Below are 10,812 nucleotides of genomic sequence, written 5' to 3'. Positions count from 1 at the left end.
GATAGTGCAGCTGGTAAAAAAAAATACTATTTAGTGACCCTGCTTGCAATTTGGACGACAGCTTGAAATAAATGAAAGTGCCTTCATGAAATCACCTAGTTTACAGTAGATGTTTCAAAATAAGGCTAATTGTGTAGACATCAGGAATAATAAAACAATGTCTCCATTAAGAGTTTTGTGACACTTTGCTTATAGCACTATTGACATGTTGTTAGTTTTACATTTTGAATTTGGTTTTATATCCAGTCCTAATAACACTTAGTGTTTTACGGCAACTAAAATAATGCTGACACTGTTCACAGTAAATGCATAAATGAATACAGTATCTACATAATGGAGAGACAAAGAATCCAAAGTCCAGATGACACAAGATGCAAGAAGCATCGCTGTTGGATAACTATAATTAGGTGTTACAAGCACCACCATATCAACTCAATTGTCTTTCATGATTAAGGAATGTTGTAAAATTGCTGCAGTCATTCCTGGAAGAGATATGCAGCATATACAGCAGAAATATCATTTCCTTTGTATGCCTGGGATAAATCTGAGTGAGAAACACCTTCTTCCACTGGGATGAGTTTCTACCATCACTCTCTGACACTCAGGAGGTTGTGGAAATGTGATCTTGGGCAAAATGACAGGAGATTGACAGATAATATCACAAAATGATGAGTTGTCAAATTAAATGTGGCAAATTGGGTCACTTGTGAGCAGAAAAATAACAGTCAACTTCCTTGATTGGAATAGTTTCAGGATATGAGGGCAACAGTGGGACACATACAATCACTCAGCACAGAAACAGGCCCTTCCCCCACCACATCCCTGGCCAGCCATTGAGATTCTATGGACCTACACAAATTCTATTTACCAACATCTGGTCTGTAGCCTTTTAACCTCGACAAATCAAGTCCTTGTCCAGATTGTTTTTAAATGTCACAAGAGTTCCTGCCTCCAAACCTTCTCAGCCATTGCATTCCAGATTGCACACACTGGATGAAAAAAATTTCTATCAGCTACCCTTAAGCCTCTTATTCCTCACCTTAAACCCCCCCCCCCACCCAGTTTTAGCAGTTGCCTTCATAGTAAAAAGTTTCTCACTATATGTCCCTCATATATTGCTGCTGCTGGTGGGGTGGGTAGGTTTTGTTGGTGGAGTCAGGGCTTAATGTGTGATTGGGTAACCATGGAGTTTAATTGGAGACACAATCAAGTGGTGGATGCAGTTAAATCACATGGGTGATTGGCAGAATAATGGGTATGGGTGGGGGGGGGGGGCTGAGGTCAGACATGCAAATGGGCAAGTATCTTGACCGATGGGATTCAGCCAGACACACAAGCAAGATTTAAGGGACAGGCAGTAAAAGGATTTTGGAGTAAACTTTGAGGAAAAGATTCAAATGAGAACTTAATTGCAAGGCTCCACAAAGTTAGAGTTCATGGCATTAGGTGTAATATATTGGCATGGATAGAGGATTGACCACTGGCAGAAAACAGGGTTTGGGAAATATGCCATTTTCAGGTTGGCAAGTTATGCCATGAAAATCCCTACTGACACCTCAACCATTTACAATTTATATTAATGACAAATAAAGGTACCAAGTATTGTAGCCAAATGTGCCAATGATACAAAGCCAGGTGGAAAAGCAAGTTGTGAGGAAGCTCAGAGTCTGCAAAGGGATTTAGATATGATAAGCACTTGAACAGAAGTCTGGATGATGGGCTATCAAGTAGAGAAAGGTTAGATTATCCATTTAATTGTAAGCATAGAAACACAGAGTACTTTTTTTTTAAAATGAAGAAAGGCTACAGAATGCTGCCGTGCAGAAGGATATGAGCATCCAAGTACATGAACCAGCAAGTTATCCTGCAGGTTCAGCAAGTCGTTAGGAAGGTAAGTGGTTGCTCTTGGTGGTGGACGGGGAAATAGGGGAATCTTTCTAAAACTGTGCAGGCCATTGGCAAGACCATGTCTGCAGTATTGTGAAGTTTTAGTCTCCTTAGTGGCCTAACTTTTTCTGGCTTGGGCTCACCGCTTGCCGTCAACAGCTAAGGTCACCCTATATCTGTATTAACCTGGTCAGGACACAGGAGGCCTCGAGCTTCACCAAGTCCAGCGATGAGGTCATGAGAGGCAGAAAGACCGTCACTTAATTTGCTAGTTGTCAGAACATATGGAAATATTTAAGAAACATTAAAAATAAAATGAAGAATTTAAGACATTGTGTAATATAAAACAATAACTAAAATCCCTGAAGCATTTTTAAATAAGAGTGAATATTTTGTATTTTTAATTGGAAATAAACACAAAAGTTTTTAAACGGTGGAATTTACTTCTTCAGGGTCTTAGCCACATTGAAATCAATGGTGTTCAGAGATCTAGCACCACGTCTGTTATTTATGACAGGAGCCAAGATCACCCTCACCTTCATTCCAATTCCAGGGTTCTCAGAAGATGTAGCACGGCCGTGGGAATCCACGAGCAGTTACTGGGACGACTAAAAAAAAATGGCTCCAAATAATAGTAAGTAATTTCAGGATCTCTGCGACCTCAGCAGAAGTTCTGTTCGTTCTTCCTACATACGTGTGCCAGCACTTCCAAGCGTGGACTTGCTAGATGAGTTATTATCGCCTCTAATTTTCTGAGCGCCTGCAGTGGCAGGTTCGTCGGTTGTTGGGCAGCCACCAATGACCAATCTGGTGAGAGCACTGCGGGCTTTCCTTGCACGATGGAACACTGGGCACTGCAAGGGGGAACGGCTTCGGGAGAGGATTGTGAACGGACAGGGTGAGGGGTGGTGGGTAAAGAAGGTCTGAGAGTGGACTACTGGAGTCAGGGTGGGTGAGGGCGCTGACTCTGTGGGGAGGGTGGAAGAGGGCTCCTGGCGCCAGTGGGGACACTCAAGTCGCGTGATCGGCGGGGAAGCGGGACGAGGGATTTGAACAATCCGTGCGTTTGGAAAGGTTGGGGGGGGGGGTTGTCATCTGGGATGGGGGCGGGTATGTGTTGGTGAGGGGCCGGGAGGAGGTCATGTTGGGTAGTTTGTGGTAGGGAAGGTCATGAACTCGTTGGGTTGGAGTGCAGAAAGACAAAACAGTAAAAAAAAATTACTTGGGATTTAAACCAGGTTCCCAGTGGGAGCACTATCCTTCCCTCATTCAATTGCGTCACTGCAGATCAAGCACCGCTGGACAGGACGTGAACGACAAATGGCAGGCACACATTGGACCAACGTGACCAATTTCTCCTGCAAACACCAGGTATGACACCATTTGAAAAAAGAATTTCTGATCTGCGGTCCAATTTTGGTGATGGGAAGTAACTGGTCGAATTTCTGGAGTGGTACAGTTTGACTCAGAGAAACAAGTCACTGCATGGTATGCTGCGATATATCAGTTACGAAGCAACTGTGTCTCAAACCGCAGCTTTCTTCCAAGTTGTTTTCATAATCACTTACAACTATTTTACCCTCGTTCCATTATCAAAGTATTTTGATTCATTCAGTCCGGCTCAGCAAACTTCCTCTGCCTTTGGACACAAAAACAAAGTTGCAACAATACCAGATCAAGGATATATTTGGAATGTTGTACATCCATAAGGCGTAGGAAGTATTTTGCCACGATACCAAATGTCTAAGGCCAAAAGGGTGTAACCTCTTTGCAATCAGCTGTTACTCATTGGTATCACGATATCACGTCCAGTTAGAAATTTGTGAGTTCAAACAACACACCAGGGATAAGCAAAAATTCTAGCATAATATTCCAGTAATGAGGGTGTCCTGCATATTTAGAGGTGCCCACATTCACATGCACATTCCAAACTGGTTGGCTGGGCTAATCCAGTCTAGGCTGTTCGGAACTGGTCCAAACGGGTCGGGTTGGGTCGGGTCTGGTCCAAACGGGTCCGGTCTGGTCCGGTCCGGTCCAAGCCGGTCGGGTCCATATGGGATTGATCATCCTTCTAAGGAAGATCCCTTTGCATTTCAACTCTTGGAGGGATCTTGAGGCACTACAAGAGGAATGGTACAATTTCTCTGTGCATTATCAATACAGGTACAACCCAAGTGGTATTTGAGTCACTGGTGACCACTCTGACATAAGAACATAAGGTATAGGAGCAAGAGGAGGTCATTTGATTCGTCCAGCTTTTGCCATTCATCAAGATCATGGCTGATCCTCTACTTCAGCAACATTTCCTTGCACAATCCCCATTACCCTAGGATTCCCTCAACATCCAGAAATCTATTAATCTCTGCATTGAATTAACTCAGTGACTGAACCTCCACAGCTCGCTGGAGTAGGGAAATTCCAAGGATTCATAACTGCCTATCTCAACCTTTAAAAGGCCAACCTCTTTTCCAATATCTTCTTTCATTTTTCTGAATTATAGAGAATGTAGACTACTCAATCTCTCCTCAGACTGGAAACCCACTATCCCAGGAACCAGTCAACTGAATCTTTATTGCATTTCCTCCATGCCAAGTTTCTCCTTTTTTGACAATTCCTGTGACCCCAAAACCTGCCCAAACTTGTGGACAAAGCCAAAGTCCTTAGGAATGGGCTCTCTTCATCTTAGCTCCATTTGCCTTTCACAAGTAGAGTCAGAATATCATCGTGTGAATAATATTATAATAATATAATTAATATTATTTCAAGTTTTCCCAACACAAAGAGGATAAGAGTGCTCTGTGTTAACACTGCAAGCACAGTCTTTTTTGAGTATCTCCACAGTCCCATCCCAGAGAATTCCCGTCCCTCCTTCACCTTCCCTGCCAGTCTTTGTGGCAATCTGATGATGAAATACTTTTTAATTGATTAAAAAAAATAGCAAACTCATTGACTACTGCAAATTTATTTGTAAGAGAAGATATGCAAGCAAAAAAAATTAGCTTTTGGATTTGGTGCAATTATATCACAAACCCCACCAAACCCATTTTTTTGAACTCTACTTTTCCAGACAAATGAGTGTGGAAATCTCTTAAAAGTCCTTTTCAGTGTTGTAAGATTACAGATGATGTATTAGCATTGCAACAAAAATGCTTTATCTTTACGAAAACCCCATCTTTTCTTGCTTTAAAAAATAATACACATTTTCAAGGCTATTTTTAATAACAATGCTTTAAAATGTCGGTCCAATAATGCTGTTTCAGGACAGGTTTTGAGTGTGTTGATAACCAAACGAAACCGAGAAGAAATTTGAGAAGAACTAAAGTAATTTTCACAGCCAATGCACTTTTGGGCACAATTTACACCTGAATTGCCAATTGCATTCACAGTGGAAACTTTGCCACATTATGCTTGAATTTTCATTAAAATGAAATATGTACTAGCTTGAAAAATGGCATGGGCAGACTAAATTTTATGTAAAAGCATCCATTTATAAGTACTAAAAGACTCCATTGGTCGGCATGGTAGCGTAGACGTTAGTGTAACACTATTACAGTGCCAGCGATGGGGGTTCAATTCCCACCGCTGTCTGTAGGGAGTTTGTACGTTCTCCCCATGACTGCATGGGTTTCATCTCGGTGCTCCAGTTTCCTCCCACAATCCAAAGACGTACGGGTTAGTAGGTTAACATGGGTGTAATTGGGCAGCACGGGCTCGTTGGGCCAGAAGGGCCTTTTACTGTGCTGTATAAATAAAGTTTAAAAAAAGTTTTAAAATGTAAAATATATTGAGTTGTGAGCTGTTCTGTGGCCAATTTATTTAGTAATCTGAACAGAATCTTAAAAAAAGCATCTTTATTTGATAAAGTTTTAAAAAATTAAGACTGAAGCCAAATTTTCCATCTGCTTCTTCTGGTAAATGCCAAGCAGTTACACCATCACGGACAAGCTATTTAATTCAACCAAAGCCCATGTAATTCACAAAATAGCCACATGACTTTCAAAGATAAATCAAAATCACTTACATAGAAGAAATGAGCTCACAAATCAAGGAAGATTGCAAGCCCAGAGCCAGCTATATTAATTACTGGGCTTTCAGTGTTGAATATGGCATATTTGACAACAGCCACATCAGTATAATTATTATACAGAACATATCCAAAGTATAATAGGTCAAGAGATTGCAAAAAGGAGTCACAGTATAGTGTGGGAATGCAGTGGTGAAAGGATTATAGATAGATGTTTATGAACCAAAGTGTATCCTGCATGGTCTTTCTTCCAAGGATCCAGGATGAAAGTTGAAAACTTCTGTAAAGTGGAACAGCCAGAAATACACTGATCCTTGATGGAACCAATGACATAAGGAGAGAAAGGAGAGAGTTTCTGAGCTCGGATGGTAATTTCTGGATTATTTTCAGTGTTCAAAGCAAGTGAGCACTGATGCAACAAAACAAATTGTGTGGATGAAGAAATAGTGATCCCTCACTGCCCCCCCCCCCACCACAATCTCTCCCAATTCCCCCACCACTTCGCAGATCACAAGCCTTGCCTGACCCATCCCCCCCATTTCCAAACCTGACACAACTCCTCACCACATTCCTCCACCCTGTCAGTGCCCACCAGCCTCTTGGCCTGACCCTCACTTCAATCCCTTTATAACAGCTTACTGGCTCATAGAATTCACCGAGTTGGTGTCAAACCTCAGGCAACTATCAATCTGCTGTGAAACTGATTCATCGATGTGATTACCACGAGAGCAGGGCTTGCCCCTGTTTGCCAGACCTGATTATCAGGTTTGCAGGTAATAGTTTTGGCAAACAGGGGCAAGCCCTGCTCTCGTGATCTTTAAAAAAGATCAGTTACAGCCAAGCTTTCTGGAGAGTCAGTTAGACCCCACCTTGTTGGAATGAGGCACACAGGACCTGATGCAACAAATTGGAAATGATCTGAACAGTTAAGATGTAGACATATGATTGTAAGCTGAAAAAAAGTTGCTTTAGAAGTGGTCTCATGGGCTTCCAACATGACTAGGAACAAGAAGTGAAGGGCCAATGGCAAGGACTCTCACATCAACAAAAACCAGGAGGACCTCTCCTTCAAGATTCTTCTGGGATCCAACCTCAATGATTCTATGAACAATGCACTTAATTGCTAAGATTTTCAAAGACAGCAGTAATAGAGACCAGTCATCTTCTGTAGAGAGAGCTACACCACTGCAAATTCAAAGACACAGAAGAACAAAATAGACCATTGCATTGCCACCCCTGTTAGCTAACTTCAGTTTTCATGCCTGCAGTGTGGACCTTTTTCCACATGGATGTTAGCAACTCAGAGGTTCCTTCCTTTGCAAGGAGATGCCTCAAGTTGCAGTACCTTGAAAGACGTGCATATTTGTCACTTGGGTGCTTCAACACATGCTGGGTAGACCTTATTACACAACATTCTCACTTGGATATATATTTTCCCTTTCCTATATGCTTGAATATTCATAACTTTGGAGCTACATACGGAATAATAATTTCAGAGTTCCCTCACCAAAAGCATTCCCCCATGTCAATGGCTGCTCACCAACCCTAATTACAAATAAAGTATTCTCAGATACACTTAACGCTCACAATAATGGATAAAGAGAAAGACAAAAAACAAGGACACCGTCAACCCAAATGTTTAATTACCTCCTGTCAAGCACATGGCATGGCAGATCGCAGGTGTGTTATGAGACCTTGAATCCACTGACAGCTGTGGAATCCAGTGTAAAGGTGGCAGCACTGTAAGCTGTGTTTATGAGGGTTGATATGAAGCAGGCCACCATTTCCACGCTAGAAAGGGTGGGATACAGTCACCAGCCAAAACATGTATGATTGAAGTTTCCCCTGCCCTCACATTAGATGTAGCACTTGTCCTTTCATCTCCTCCCTCACCACCATCCAGGGACCTAAACCGTCCTTCCAGGTGAGGCAAAGGTTCACGTGCATCTCCTCCAACCTTGTCTACTGCATTCGGTGCTTCCGATGTGGCCTCCTCTACATTCCCTGTTTCCATGAACCTTGACTAAATGCAAAGTCACTTGCTATTTCCCAGCCATGGGACAGAATTCTTGGAGCATCATTCTGGAGATGCGTCTCCGGCCATCTCTATCATTCCGTACCAGTATGCAGAATACGTCTCCAGATGTTAATCATTTCCACCAGTATCTGGATACAGGATGCCAAAGTAACTTGCTTGTTTCTGTGCTCCTATCCTGGTCAGAGCGCTCCAAGATGCACAATGATTTTCAGCAATGCCCACATTTACTGATCACCACCCCTTTTAAAGCTTCAGGCAAGATAATGCATTAGCATGGATTAATTTCAGCTGGTGTGGGGGACTCCTTAAATTACTTCCAGTTAATTTGCAAACATTGTGATTGGTATCTTCAAAGCCATGCATAAAACACAAAACATGCGCCAGACTAAACCTCCTGGCAGGAGTGTACAACTCCTGCCTGGCACACATTTAGTGCATGTAACATGACTAAATTTGGCTCAAGCCATCCAGGGAGCTCTACCTTTATATGGCCTTCCTTTTCCCCTTTATGTGTTTCTCTGATCTTTATGTCACACTCACTTCAATAAAGGTCTTCCATTTCTCATTTTTTATTTTTTTTAAACTTTAAATGCCAAACTCCTTGAAAATAGTCTATTCCATTTGAATAACCTCACTTTTGAAATTTCAGAATCATTTTCCATAACCGTACCGAAACTAATGATAATAGGTAGCGCTGTCTCAAAGTGCTCTGACTTAAAACATTCTCTTATTCTGGTTCATTCTCAAGGATTAATTATGGCTGGTGTAGTGATACCTCAGGTCCTTTACAGCCCCAGTGACCTGAGTTCAATTCTGACTTTTGGTGCTCTCTTTGTGGAGACTGTACATTCTCTTTGTGACTACCTGGACCTTGTCGGGAGTTCCGGTTTCCTTCCATTTTGCAAATGTGCTGGTTGGTAGAACATAGAATATAGAACATAACAGCACAGTACAGGTCCTTCGGCCCACAATGTTGTGCCAACATTTTATCCTGCTCTAATATCGATCTAACCCTTCCCTCCCAAATAGCTCCCTATTTATCATTCATGTGTCTATCCAAGAGTCTCTTAAATGTCCCTAATGTATTTGCCCCCACAACCTATGCAGGCAGTGCATTCCATGCACCTCACCACTCCCTGTGTAAAAAAAGCTTACCCCTGACATCCCCCTTATACCTTCCTCCAATCACCTTAAAATTATGTCCCCTCATGTTAGCCATTATCACCCTGGGAAAAAGTCTCTAACTGTCCACTTGATCAATGCCTCTTATCATCTTGTACACCTCTATCAAGTCACCTCTCATCCCCCTTCTCTCCAAAGAGAAAAGCCCTAGCTCACTCAACTTATCCTCATAAGACATGCTCTCTAATCCAGGCAGCATCCTGGTAAATCTCCTCTGCACCCTCTCTAAAGCTTCCACATCCTTCCTATAATGAGGCAACCAGAACTGAACACAATACTCCGAGTGTGGTCTCACCAGAGTTCTATAGAGCTGCAACATCACCTCGCGGCTCTTGAACTCAATTCCCCGACTAATGAAGGCCAGCATTCCATACACCTTCTTAACAACCCTATCGACCTGCGTGGCAACCTTGATAGATCTATAGATGTGGACCCCAAGATCCCTCTGTTCCTCCACACTGCTAAGAGTCCTCCCATTAACCTTGTATTCTGCCTTCGAATTCAATCTCCCAAAGTGTATCACTTCACACTTATCCGGGTTGAACTCCATCTGCCACTTCTCAATCCAGCTCTGCATTCTATCAATATCCTGTTGTAATCTACAGCAACCTTCTAGCCTATCCACAACACCACCAACCTTTGTATCATCAGTAAACTTACTAACCCACCCTTCCACATGCTCATCCAAGTCATTTATAAAAATCACAAAGAGCAGGGGTCCCAGAACAGATCCCTGCAGAACATCACTGGTCACCGACCTCCAGCCAGAATACGCTCCAACTACCACCACCCTCTGTCTTCTATGGGCGAGCCAATTCTGAATCCACACAGCCAAGTTTCCCTGGATCCCATGCCTCCTGACTTTCTGAATAAGCCTTCCATGAGGAACCTTATCAAATGCTTACTAAAATCCATGTACACCACATCCACTGCTCTCCCTTCATCTGAAACCCTGCCCCCTGCACCAATTTCTCATCTACGCATTCATCTGCCAAATCATCACATTCTTACCCTCACTGGCACGTGGCACAGGCAGCAATCCAGAGATTACTACTCTTGAAGTCCTGCTTTTCAGCTTCCTTCCTAACTCCTATATTCCCTCTTCAGGACCCTCATCTCTTTTCCTACCTATGCAATTGATACAATATGTACCACGACCACTGGCTGTTCACCCTCCCCCTTCAGGAGGGTGAGCAGCCAGAGGTCATGGTACATATTGGTACCAATGACATAGGTAGGATGCTGTGGAAACGATCCAAGACATCCCTGACCCTGGCACCGGGTAGGCAACATACCATCCGGGAGTCTCTTTCACATCCACAGAATCTGTCTGCCCACCTTACTAGGGAACCCCCTATCACTACCACCCTCCTCTTCTCCTCCCTTCCCTTCTGCGCCACACGACCAGGCTCAATGCCAGAGACCTGGTCCCTGCGGCTTTCCTCTGGTAGGCCATCCCCCCCGACAGTATCCAAAGCGGTATACCAGTTGTTGAGGGGAACGGCCACAGGGGTACTCTGCACTACCTGCCTATTCTCCATCCTTCTTCTGGCAGTCACCCAGCTACCTGCCTCCTGCAGCTTTGGAGTGACTGCCTCCCTGTAGCTCTTGTCTATGTACTCTTCAGTATCCCATAGGAGCCGAAGGTCATCCAGCTGCAGCTCCAGTTCCCTAACACGAT

The sequence above is a fragment of the Pristis pectinata genome, chromosome 3 (genome assembly GCF_009764475.1).
Source record: "Pristis pectinata isolate sPriPec2 chromosome 3, sPriPec2.1.pri, whole genome shotgun sequence".
In the NCBI taxonomy this organism is placed as follows: domain Eukaryota; kingdom Metazoa; phylum Chordata; class Chondrichthyes; order Rhinopristiformes; family Pristidae; genus Pristis; species Pristis pectinata.
The sequence above is the reverse complement of the archived record's forward strand: the minus strand, read 5'-3'. Positions refer to the sequence as shown.